The following is a 12,721-nucleotide window of genomic DNA, read 5'->3' on the forward strand; positions in this document are numbered from 1 at the left end:
TGCAAATAATATAAAGTTTGGTGTCATTAAGAAGTCTCTTATGCTCACAGAGGCTGCATTCATTTAATAATAAATACAGTAAAAAAACAGAAATATTGTACATTATTATTTTAATTTAAAGTAATTGTATTCTATTTTAATATATTTTTATATTTAATTTATTCCTGTGAGGTAAAGCTGAATTTTCAGCATCATTACTCCAGTCTTCAGTGTCACATGATCCTTCAGAAATCATTCTAATTTGCTGATTTGGTACTCTAGAAACATTTCTTATTATTATCAAAGTAAAAAAAAAAATATTATGCTGGTTGATCTTTTGTGCAACATTATAATAATACATGAAAAAAAAAACAAATTCCCAACATTTTGAACTGCTAGAAAAATTAGTAGAAAAATACATACTTGGTAAAACTATTTTTTTGTTTACAGTTTTAGTCCATTTTAAGCTTACAATAGAGAGCAATTTATTTTACTCTATCTGCCATCTATTTTTGGAGCTTGTTGCAAGGCATTATGGAATTGCATTCTTTCTGAAGGACATATGCAATGCTGCCTTTGAATCTGGCTAAAAGAAAGCATTTATAATGCCTAGCTTTGTAGGCAGCTCGGTTGCTTTTGGAACAGAGTCGGTAAACGCTGTATTGTTGCCTCAACCTTGAAACGCGTCAAAATGAATTTCATTCTCTTTTGCTTTTTTTTCAGGCTGCCATCAGTTGAATGGATTGTGCATCGGAGCTTCTGCATTATATGTTTTAAGACTTTCAGAATAGCAGTAAAAATGTTGTGGCAGCGACGGGTATATCCGTAACCGTACCAAGGTGACATCTCAATTGCGTGCAAGCAGACACGTACACTCGAACGCACACACACAAGCAGCTCAGCCTGTGATAAAACAGTGTACAAATTAGTCCCTTTATTGAAGCTTTAAACTACATATGGCCCAAGGTGAAGGGAGTCCAAATAATCTCAATTATTGATCGGTGCTGGGCACAAGGCTCTCCGCAGGAGTGTTTGCGGCACTGAGTGTTGATGGCAGGCATATCCGGATGAGTGATCTGGTCGGATCTCTCGCTCTGGATGAAAATGATAATGGATACTCAGATGCACACACGCACACCCCCAAGTTCAATACCAGGAGCTGCGGACACGAAGGAGGGGGAGAGCTGCTGCTCTGTCCTTCCATTAAAATTACATGGGTGAAGAGAAAAGAACAGAGGCTGGAAAGCAAGAACGAAGATCCTAGAAAGGGTTAGAGGGAAGATGCCAGACGCCGAAAGAAAATGAACAGATTAGAACAACCAGAGCACAAAAAGAAAGAACTTAAAGGCATAGTTCGGTTAAAAACAGAATTCTGTCATCATTTTTTCCCCTTCATGTCATTCCCCGTATGACTTCCTTTGTCTGTAGAGCACAAAAGAAGAGCGGAAGTTACGGTTGTGCCATTTCCATGGAAATAAATGGTGAACTTTCAAGATACAAAAAAGCAGCACAAAATAGGTCCATATGACTCATGCGGTATAGTTTAATCTTCTGGAGTCATATGATATGCAGCATTTTGTGATAAAAAACATCTTTAACAATCTTTCCCTCTAGTAAGCTGTTATTCGTTTTGACTAGAATTTTAAGTGAGTTGACTCAGATCAGTTGGATTCATAAGTGAATTATATAGAGTCAAATACTGATGATTCTAATGATTCATTCAGGAGTTGAACATATATGTTGTATATGTTGACAGAAGTGGCATTTTTGGATAAACTATTCCTTGAGCTAAGACCTTGTTGACTTGTATTATTTTGTCATAATAATTTCAAAAGTATTCATTTACTGACAATATTTCCCTTGAGTAAGCTGTTAACCATTGTAACTAGAATTTTAAAGGATTAGTTCACCCCAAAATTAAAAATCTGTCATTAATTACTCACCCTCATGTTTTTTCAATCCCCATCAGACCTTCGTTCATCTATCACAGCTATTTTTGATGAAATCCGAGAGCTTTCTGACACCGCAAAGACATTTCAGGTGAACTATCCCTTTAAGTGAATCGAACTTGATCAGTCTAATTCATTACTGAATCATTCAGACTGAATTCCAATTCTCATTCTGAATCAAATCTTCTAATGATTTCCTCAAGAGCTGGATTGTGTAACTTGAAGTCAGATTTTCTAATTTGAGTTAAATTTCACTCCTCTTAACAGTCAGCTATTGCGTTGTATCAGAATACAGATCACTTTTATGGTTAATTTTTATGAAGCTTAAAAGCTTCTGTGCTCTTAACATATTGTAATTTAACCAAAATGTAACCATTCTTGAAATGTTTTGATTTTGTGTTCTGCAGAAGAATGTCATACAGTTTTGGGACGAGTAAATGATGACAGACCTGTCATTTCTGGAAGAAGTATTCCTTTAACTGCCTAAGGCCTTGATGATTGTGCCATTAGATTGACTGTATGTATATAAAAAAGAAAGTATTTGTTTACTGACAGTCTTTCCCTTCAGTAGACTGTTATTTATTGTGACTAGAATATTAAGTAAGTAAATCGGATTCATTAATGAATCCTCTACAGTGGATTCCGATTCGAATGCTGATGATTCTAATGACTCATTCAGCAATTGTTTTCCAATCAGCTAGACATCCGAATATAGCATAATATATGCGTATATGTGTAAGTCTCATGAATGCACGTCAAAGACACAGAAAAGAAGAATTTATTAAATAAAGATGTTATTTTTGTTTTCTTTGAGCACAAAAAAGTATTCTCGTAGTTTCATAAAATTGTGGTTGAACCATTGGTGTCACATGGACTATTTTATTGATGTCCTTACTACCTTTCTGGCCTTGAACGTGTCAGTTGCATTGCTGTCTATGCAGGGTCAGAAAGCTCTCAGATTTCATTAAAAATATCTTAATTTGTGTCTTACGGGTTTGGAACAACATGACAGTGAGTAATTAACGACAGAATTTTTATTTTTGGGTGAACTATCTCTAAGTGAATTGAACCAGATCAATCTGATTCATTAATGAATCATACAGAAAGGATTCAGATTCTCATTCTGAATGATTCCTTCACGAACCGAATTGTGTAACTTGATGTCAGATTTTCAATAATAAATTTCAGTCTCCTTAACAGTCAGCTATTGTGTTGTACCAGAGTACAGAACACCTCATACATAGCACTATAATGATGCATTTTTATGAAGCTTAAAAGCTTCTGTGCCAGTTTATTGTAATTTAACCAAAAGAGCATAGACAACATTCTTTAAATGTTTTCCTTTTGTGTTCTACAAAAGAAAATCATACAGATTTGGGACAACATGAGGGTGATTAATTTAATGAGAAAATGTCATTTTTGGGTGAACTATCCCTTTAAGTGACTTGAACCAGATCAATCTGATTCATTCATGAATCATTCAGACTGGCTTCTGATTTACTGAACTAGATGTCTGATTTTCAATAATGAGTTAAATTTCAGTCTCCTTAACAATTAGTTATTGTGTTGTATCAGAGTACAGAACACCTCATACATAGCACTAAAATGATGCATTTTTATGAAGCTTAAAAGCTTCTGTGCCAATTTATTGTAAATTAACCAAAAACGCATAGAAAACATTCTTCTGTGTCCCTTTTGTGTTCTGCAAAAGAAAGTCATACAGTTTTGGAACAACACAAGGGTGAGTAATCAATGACAGAATTTTCATTTTTGGGTGAACTATCCCTTTAAGTGACTTGAGCCAGATCAATCTCATTCATTAATGAATCATTCAGACTGGATTCTGATTCACATTCAAAACCAAATCTGCTGATGAGTCCTTCAAGAACATAATTGTGTAACGTGATGTCAGATTTTCTTTAACAAGTTAAATTTTAGTCTTGTGTTGTATCAGAACACAGCAGACATCATACGGAGCACTTTTTGATGCATTTTTATAAAGCTTAAAAGCTTCTGTGCCAATATATTGTAATTTAACCAAAAGTGCACAGAAAACATTCTCGTAATGTTTTCGTTTTGTGTTCTGCAGAAGTTTTGAGACAAGTAAATGATGACAGATCTGTCATTTTTGGATGAAATATTCATTGAACTGCCTAAGGCCTTGTTGATTTTGCCATTAGATATACGGTATGTAAAAAAAGTATTTGTTTAGTGACAAATCTTTCCCTTTTTTTACTAGAATATTCTACTAGAATCTAATAATAATTCCAATTCATTCAGGAACTGAACATTTGAACTAGATGTCAACTTTTTCAGTGAATAGTCAGTTAAACTTCAGCAGCCTCTTCCAGTCAGCTATTGTGTGGCACACAAGTTGAGCACTTTTAAGATGAAGCTTTTTTGAAGCTTGAAAGCTTCACTGAGCATTTATTGTAATTCAATAGAAAAAAGCACATAAAACATTCTTCAACTGTTTCGCTTTCATGTTCTGCAGAAGAAAGTCATATAGTTTTGGACTGACATGAAGGTGAGTAAGTGATGACAGAGCTGTCATTTTTGGATGAACTATTCCTTGAACTGTCTGAGGCCTCGTTGACTTTGGCATTAGATGGGTTCAGCTGGCCTGTCGCATCACCTCTCTGCCACCCATTCAGTCTCCAGGATATCTGAAGGCCCTCGTCAATCACACAATAAGTACACGGGATTACCGTGGATCTTTCCTGCAGCCTACGACGGCGTGCGGCACACCAGAGAGGATATCCTCCTCTGTACAGCACTGCCCAGCCATTCACTCCCTCAATGCTTCTCGCACTGCATCAGCGATGGCTTTCTTAAAAGAGAGAGCTTATTCAGCTGCATTATGCATTGAGATCGCTTTAAGAGAGAACCAGAGATAAGCGGCTCAGGTCTGTGTGAATGAAAAGAGCCATTGGGCTGGTTCAAATAAGGAACTTGATGCTTTGGAGTGTAAAGGAGGTGTGAAGTGACTAAGAAGTGTTTAAAGAACGTGTTGTGAAGTATCTCCAGGCCTTATCATATACTTTAGCAGCGTTTTCTTTTCTCTGAAGTCCACTTATAATGTTAAAGGTTTCTTGCAGCAGAAACAGCATCTTTTAGTTTTTCTTGACCATTTGTCTCCTCCTTGGTGACCTTCAGAATTAATAAACGCTACATATTTTAGCTACTGTTCCATATTTCTACAGTGCATAAATGCTCTTTTTAAATGCAAAATGAGTAACGGCAATTACAGATTGCAGGGTTGCTGTGTGTTCTAATATATATTTGATGCTTCTCTAGTGGGAACAAATTTTATTTACACTACCAATCAAACGTTTTTGGTTGGTAAGATTTTTTAATGATGTTTTTTAAAAGAAGTCTCTTATGCTCACCAAGCCTGCAATTATTCAAAACAATAAACACAGTAATACTGTGAAATATTATTGCAGTTTAAAGTAACTTTTTATTTTATTTTATGTAATTTATTTCTGTGATAGCAAAGCTGAATTTTCAGCATCATTATTTTAGTCAGTGTTTCATGATCTGTCAGAAATCATTTTAACATACTGATTTGATACTCAAGAAGCATGATACATTTTTTAAGGAATTAAAAAGGACAGCATTTGATTGAAATATAATGAAACAATGCAAAATCTTTACTGTCAGTTTTAATTTATTGAATGGGTCCTGGCTAAAAAAAATAGTATTTGTTTCTTTAAAAAAAAAAAAAACAATACATGCACAAATATGAAAAAAAGTCAACTTTTTAGTAAATTATTTGTACCAAACAAGATAATCTGTCAAATTAGATTATACCTGTTTGATACATGTTTAATAATCAAATCTTTTTCTTTTATTATATTTTATTTGTTATTTGTGACCCTGGACTACAAAACCAGTCATAAGTTACACAGGTATATTTGTAGCAATAGATATGGTTCAAAATTATAGATTTTTCTTTTATGCCAAAAATAATTAGGATATTAAGTAAAGATTATGTTCCATGAAGATATTTTGTAAATTTCCTACCGTTACTACACTCTTAAAAATAAAGGTGCTTCACGATGCCATAGAAGAACCTTTTCTGTCTAAATGGTTCCATAAAAATCTTTAAAATCTGAAGAACCTCTCTGTTTCACAAAAGTTCCATTGTGGCAAAAGAAGGTTCTTCAGATTATAAAAAGGTAAGAACGAGATTATTCTTTAAAGAACCTTTGACTGAATGGTTCTTTGTGGAACCAAAACTGGTTCTTCTATGGCATCACTGTGAAGAACCTTTTGAAGCACCTTTATTTTTAAGAGTGTATATCAAAACTTAATTTTTGATTAGTAATATGCATTGCTAAAAACTTCACTAGAAAACTATTAAGGTGATTTTCTGAATATTTTGATTTTTTTGCAGTTGTATCGCGGCCAAATATAGTCCTATTCTAAAACACATGTACAATAATGATTTCATCCCTGTACCTAATGTTGAAGTAATTTTACAGTGTTAACCATTCTCAGTTTTAGTAGCTTGTATTTAACAGAAGGACATAAGCCACAGAGAGCAGAGCCACAAAAGAACAAAATCTAATGGACTTCCTCACATCTGGATACACTGTCAAAAAAAAAAGAAGAAGCAAAAACTCATCTATGAGGCAATTCCTTTAAAGCAATACCTTTGTACCTTATTTAAACCAAATGGGTGCATGCTACTACCTTAAGGTACCTTTTTATGGGTAGACAAGGTACAAATGTACTGCGTCTAGATACATTTTTTTTTCTGACAATGTATCAACTGGAATGTTTCTTGTGTTTTGGAAAATAATAGACGAGTTGCTTACATCCAAATAGGTATTATGTATATACGGGCTGTCATATGTGCTTTCTGAATGACCCATTTTTGCAGCTTATTTCCATAATGGTCTGGTTGGACTGGGAACCGAGCGTCTACAGTGCATTGAATTATTTTATTTCAAAAGAGGATGTAAAACCTTTGGTGCATGATATGGCGTTTAATTTGGTTGTTTTATGGAGATGGATAGGCTGGGGGTTTTATGGCAATGGTGAAGGGGTTCAAGGTTAATCTGGACGTTAGTGCACACACGCTCAAATATATCAGTGTGTCCAGCTGTTATTGACCCTTGCGTTCGTGTCCCTGGCCCCGTGCCACTTCATGTCATCAGTCCCTCTAAATTCCAATTGAATTCTGATGAGAGGGACATAGGGACATGTCAAATCTTGTGCTCGCGATCCCCTTCCGTCTCAGGGTTCCCATCTGCTTTGAGCTGATTAGACCTCATTTAGCTCACCCTCAAAGCCGTCTCTCCCTCAGAGCTGTCTCCCTCCCTCTGTGCTGATCGTCTCTCTCGGATCTGTCTGTCTCTTGTGTTACCAACTGGTCAAAAGAGGATTCCTCATTAAACCCAATGCTAGCGCATCTGCTAGAGCTCGCTCTGGGGAATTGGGACTCTTGTTGGGACACGGCTTTGTTTTCACCAGTAGCTCAGATCACTAGAAGCTAGTCTGCTCTGATCTTGAGCACAAAAAGCAAACCAAGACCTGCCAGCTCTGGTTTCTAAAGTAAGTTCAGGAGGGATCTTTGGATTGTCCCTGCCTACTGATTTCAGACACTGATTGAAGCCCGCCGTTCCTCGTCTTTGTAAAGGCTGGCTTGATCCCGGGAAGAGATAGGATGCGTTTCGGCATCATCTGTGAGTTAAATTCCATCCACTGACTGTTGTGCATTCATCTTTTTTTTTGTCCTAGAGTGTCCCACAAATCCGTGCAACCTTTAACAGATGGACGAGATCAGCTTTTTTACAGTGGGGCATTGCAATGCCGCAACAGATCAAATAAAAATAGGTGGATAATACAGTTAGAGATGGGTGGATATTGTGACATATTCCTAGCACATCACGTTATCTCATTTATGACAGATAGAGACAGAATCTGGATGAATTTAAGTGCATGTCATAGCTCACCTCCTATTATTTTTAAAGCCATTTTCCTACTTTGTGGTTTATTCTAGGAATGCTGATGCAGAATTTTACTATTCAGAAGGGATTACGACGCACACACACATAACAGCTGCCACAATACAGTTGTACAAACAACTACTGAAAATTATATATATGTTGTCTCTGAGGGAGAAACTCAACAGCAGAGTGTGGTTCTATATTTGGTTACACTTACCGTGATAATGAGTAATTCAAACAGTCAAGAAGTACACGAGTTTGATCTTTATATTACACCTACAGATGATGTACATTTTGCATCTCATTGTTTCTATAACATTTCCCACAAGGTAATATGTGACCCTGGACCACAAAACCAGTCATAAGGAGCACAGGTAGATTTGTAGAAATAGCCAACAATACATCGTAAGGGTAAAAATTATCCATTTTAATTTTACGCCAAAAATCATTAGGATATTAAGTAAAGATCATGTTCCATGAAGATATTTTGTACATTTCCTACCATAAATATATCAAAACTTAATCTTTTATTAGTAATATGCATTGCTAGGAACTTAATTTAGACAACTTTGAAGGCGATTTTCTCAATATTTTGATTTTTTGCAACCTTAGATTCCAGATTTTCAAATAGTTGTATCTCAACCAAATATTGTCCTATCCTAACAAACCAGACATCAATGAAAAGCCCATTTATTCAGCTTTGATGTATAAGTCTCAATAAAAATAAAAAAAACCATTATGACTGGTTTTGTGGTCCAGGGTCACATATGATGTTAGACCAATGCAACTTCCATAGAGTTTCATTGGTGCAACAACTTGTGCAATGGGGTCCGAATATCTAAGACCACTTGTGAAAACTGTGTTTTGCAGTTTTTGTCATTTAATAGAACTGTTTTCCTTACAAATGATATTATCAGCATTACACTTTGATTGGAACTTGAACATTCATCTGAAGAACAGCTGTGGATCAACATCTGCATGAGCAAGAGTAAAAACAAATGATCATGTTCTCCAGCGTGATTTCAGATGTTCCAAAGAGCATCTTGTGCTTCAGTGGAAGCAAGAACATCTGATTTTTTGTATAAAGAAGTTCACTTAGTTTCACAAATGAAAAAAAAAAAAAAAAAACTTAGTTTAACGCTTTACTTAAAAGTTGGGGATTTTTTTAACGTTAAGATATTTTCCAGTCGTAAAGAATTATTATTATTATTCATCTTTTGTTGTCAGGGCTTTATAAAAGTCAATTGCATTTGTGTATCCAGATAAGTATGGGACATCTGCCTTACTAGAAACACTGAAATACAGTAGAGTGCGTTTTTTTTCTTTTTTCTTTTTTAAACTGTGTGTGATTCATATACCTCAGCAATGCAGAAACCGCTTGAGGTCTAATCCCTCTCGCATGTCACAAAATCCATAATCTCTGTGAGATTAAATTAACATGTACATAAACACCAGACCCCGGTGCTTTGTACATGAATATCTCTATTAACAGTATGACAACGATGTGTGAGAAACAAAGACTTAACAAGTGCATTATGCGGATTACGTCCTGTTCTTTTTTATAATTCACAACATGCTGAAACTGTTCATTGCACTGCTGTTTCACCTGGGAACAAACTGTCAAGGAAACACTGCGTTTTAGACCCACTTGAGAAATCTTGCATTGCTAGTAATTTGTCTGTCTTTTCAAGCCATCAAAAGCACTTGAAACAGGTCCTTGAATGTGCCCAAATGTCTTTCAGTAGCAGCTCTCTCTCTTTCTCTTTATTTTAAACCTGTGATTCGCTACTTTGTGGCAGTGAGAAGCGAAGCGTACACCTGCTTTTATATGTAAATGTTGGCTCACACTCATAATTGAGGCTCACACACACTTCAGGTATGAGTGTTTGCACTGGTGGGTTGCAATCAGGACTTCCACTCCAATCTCTGCAAGCATCAAGCCAGTTTTCACCTCACTCTGAAGAGCCAGGCAGCAAAACAACCTTCTCTCAGCTCAGCCTCCACAGTCAAGCTCTCATGTCTTTCCAACAAACGAGGGCAGAAACTGGTCTGAAGGGTGCAGGGATTAACCGTGAGCTTGTTTCCTTTTGGAGTCTTAGAACTGAAAGTATTGCAGCTTACATGGCTGTACGATTGGGGATAAACGCTTATAATTGAAGACGCTGACAAGTCAGTGATTTAGCTGGAGCTTGAGAGGAACCCAACACTTACACCAAGAGTTATGAGCTTTCTGTTTTTGCTGCACGCTCCCTAACTCTTAATTACTGCCCTGGTAAAAAAAAAAAGTCCACATCAGTAAAACACACACGGATTTCAACAGAGAAAACATCCTACCTTAATTGGGTCCTTTTCCCTCAGCAGAAATAAATGGATGGAGGCTTGAAATCAGTAAAATCCAAACGCTTCACAAACTCTCTTCCTTCATCTGCCCTCAACCTCTTTCCCCTCCTCGTTTCACCTTGCCTTCGTTGTTTTAGTTCCTTGTTTTCTCATCTACTCTCTCTCAGGAGTCTACCGTTCTTGTTCATCCTGTACAGTACAGAAGCGGAGACAGATGCGCGTGCCGCTAGTGAAGAACGGGAAAGCGCGCGAGAGAGAGAACGCGCACGGGAAACAGAGTGCTGAAGTGTATGTCCCTGCGGTTCAGAATGAACAAGAGAGTGCGCGCGCGCACGAGTGTGTGAGAGAGACACAGTGACAGTGAGTGAGCTGGTCGGAGAGAAAAAGACCGAGCGGAATGAGGGAACGCTTTGCTGACTGGCTCGCTGGCTCGCGGCTCTGCGGTCCGTGGCGCGCGTGATTGGAGAGAGTGCGACCCCTGTCAGGTCTCCGGAGTGAGGGATCTTCATCAGCTAGATTAGAGAGATGGAGCCTCCCCTCCATCCCTCGTTCCCTCCCTTCACCCCTCCCTCCCTTCTCTGTCAGTCCCGCAGAGAAGCAGCGATCGGTGCGGTCATCGCAGGGATATGCTAATCAACCCGTTCTCAGAGTCTCACGGGAAACGTGTCTCTTCCAAACTAATGCACTTGCAGATGTCCTGCGTTAGTCTGGTTGGTTTGTTTGTTTGTGTACAGGTAAATAGTGGCCAGCCAGCTTGTGTGTGAATGATTTTGGCAGAAGGCTTGGTACAATTGACTTAAATTCCAAGTCAGTTCCAAAATTTTAATTGAGAAAATGGGATGCATTTGAATTTGAACTTGAAGCTGCTTTTTTAAATATGTGTAATAGTGGAATACTTTAATATAACATCAAACAAAAATACAGTTGAGTTCAAAAGTTAACATACACCATGCAGAATCTGCAAAATGTTAATTATTTTACCAAAATAGGAGGGGTCATACACAATGCATGTTATGTTTTATTTTGTACTTACTTGAATAAGATATTTCACATAAAAGCTGTTTACATATAGTCCACAAGAGAAAATAATAGTTGAATTAAAAAAAAAAAACAACCCTGTTCAAAAGTTTACATACACTTGGTTCTTAATACTGTGTTGTTACATGAATGATCCACAGCTGTTCTTCAGAAAAATCCTTAAGGTCCCATACATTCTTTGGTTTTTCAGCATTTTTGTGTATTGAACCCTTTCCATCAATGACTGTATGATTTTGAGATCCATTTCACACTGAGGACAACTGAAGGACTCGTATGCAACTATTGCAGAAAGTTCAAATGCTCACTGATGCTTTGGAAGGCTAAATGATGCATTAGGAGCCAGGGGTGTAAACTTTTGAACAAAATGAAGATTTGTACATGTTTTTTTTTTTTTTTTTTCATTTAGTACTACCCTTCAGAAGCTACAGAAGATACTTATGTTTCCCAGAAGACAAAATAAGTTAAATTGGCACTGATCTTCAGATTCAAAAAGTTTTCACCCCCTGCTTCAATGCATTGTTTCTCCTTCTGGAGCATCAGTGAGAGTTTGACCCTTCTGTAATAGTTGCATATGAGTCCCTCAGTTGTTCTCAGTGTAAAAAGATAGATCTCAGAATCATACAGTTAATGTTGGAAAGGGTTCAAATACACAAAAATGCTGAAAAACCAAATAATGTCTCTAGAAAAAGGTTATTTTTTTCTAATATTTAACTACTGACCATAGCCATTCAGCATTACAGTATAACTGAGAAATTAATATCAATATTAACATTTATTAGACTTAAAAAAGGACAACTTGTCATTTAAGTAAAACAACTTTCACATAAACCCATTTATTTACCCGTGCCCTTCAGGACAAACACTAAATCCTAAATTAAATATAGATGAATCCTTAAAGCTACAAAAGGTATTGATTTCCTCTTTTTTTTCTGTTGTTCTTTAAAGGGGTCATCGGATGCCAATTTTCCACAAGTTCATATGATTCTTTAGGGTCTTAATGAAAAGTCTCTAATATACTTTGGTTAAAAATTCTCAATAGTAGTATAAAAAACACCCTTTTTCTTTGTCAAAATCAGCTCTGCAAAATATCAGATCATTTTATTGCATGTTCCTTTAAATGCAAATGAGCTCTGTTCGCCCCGCCCCTCTCTGCTGAGGGATTACCAGCTGTAATGTTTACTTTAGCCGTGTTTATCGTCAAAACTTGCCAATGAGCACATTATTAAGAAAGGCCATTTGCAAAGATGCATAAAAACCCTTATACTCACTTCTTATGTTGGTGAAGCTGCATCATGAATGATTCACACGAACATAGAGGCATATGTAGAATGGGATCGGCGCTTTCCTAAGAAAAACGTAAGTAACGTTGTCCTTTGCCTCTTAAGTGGCTCAGATGTCGGGAGTAAATGACTACTGCTATGTTCATTATTACATCCAACAACAGAACACCTCAATCGC

At 36.7% G+C, this 12,721-nt stretch overlaps 1 protein-coding gene across 1 annotated transcript in view; it reads right to left on the minus strand.

Annotated features, from left to right (window-relative positions):
- Window positions 1-10,667, minus strand: part of cdh12b (cadherin 12b) — a 200,587-nt gene extending 189,920 nt beyond the window's left edge. The window contains exon 1 of the mRNA XM_073827921.1: window positions 10,220-10,667. The gene's annotated coding sequence lies outside the window, so the exon portion shown is untranslated. The remainder of the gene's footprint in view (window positions 1-10,219) is intronic.
- Window positions 10,668-12,721: the final 2,054 nt, after the last annotated feature.

This window comes from Garra rufa, chromosome 22, assembly GCF_049309525.1.
Source record: "Garra rufa chromosome 22, GarRuf1.0, whole genome shotgun sequence".
In the NCBI taxonomy this organism is placed as follows: Eukaryota; Metazoa; Chordata; class Actinopteri; order Cypriniformes; family Cyprinidae; genus Garra; species Garra rufa.